The following is an 824-nucleotide window of genomic DNA, read 5'->3' on the forward strand; positions in this document are numbered from 1 at the left end:
CGGGGATGCGGTTTCTAGCGTCATAAAATTGGAATCTTTCTCTTTAATTTGAGAAAAAAAAACAAGTCGCTACGATTTTTTTTCATAAAGTTACAGCATTTTGAAGTAACCTTTGTATTTTTCTCATGTATGTTCCGCATTATCCGATGTGCACTATAAGGAGGTTGGCGATCGGATTTTGCACATTGTGTGAGTGCGGGCGTGTGTAAAACATACACACATACACACACGGTGTGCAAAATCCGATCGTCAACCTACCTATAGTGCACATCAGGTAATGTTGATCATACATGAGTAAAATACAAGGGTCATTTTAAAATGCTGTAACTTTGTGAAAAAAATCGTAGCGACTTTTTTTTTTTTCAAATTAAAGAGAAAGATTTCAACTTTATGACGCTGGAAACCGCATCCCCGGGAAAAATTTTAGCAAGTCCGTGCACTCGGTCAAACTTTTCAATTTTCAGTGTGGCAAACATGTTCTCAGATTTAAGAGTTTACAGCAACAGGGGTGCATTAAATTAAAAATCGACTCACAGTATCTTAAAGTAGAGATTTCAAGCTTTTCATTTGAAAAAAAGTTCATCATTTTACGATGATTTTTCGTCGGAGTTACGTTACCAAAGTTTACCAATTTTTGCTCAAAATTTTTCTATGCCATAATTTTTTTGAGCAGTGTATATACCCGCACAGCACCTTTCATTGCAAATATATATTAAATACATATTTACATTGCGTTTCATTTTATATCAAATATAATGTATTAAATATGTAATTAATGCAATGGATATGAAATATCCAAATCAAAATACGAGATCGGAAGAGCA

Source organism: Wasmannia auropunctata, unplaced genomic scaffold (genome assembly GCF_000956235.1).
Source record: "Wasmannia auropunctata unplaced genomic scaffold, wasmannia.A_1.0 LD336111.1, whole genome shotgun sequence".
Lineage (NCBI taxonomy): Eukaryota > Metazoa > Arthropoda > Insecta > Hymenoptera > Formicidae > Wasmannia > Wasmannia auropunctata.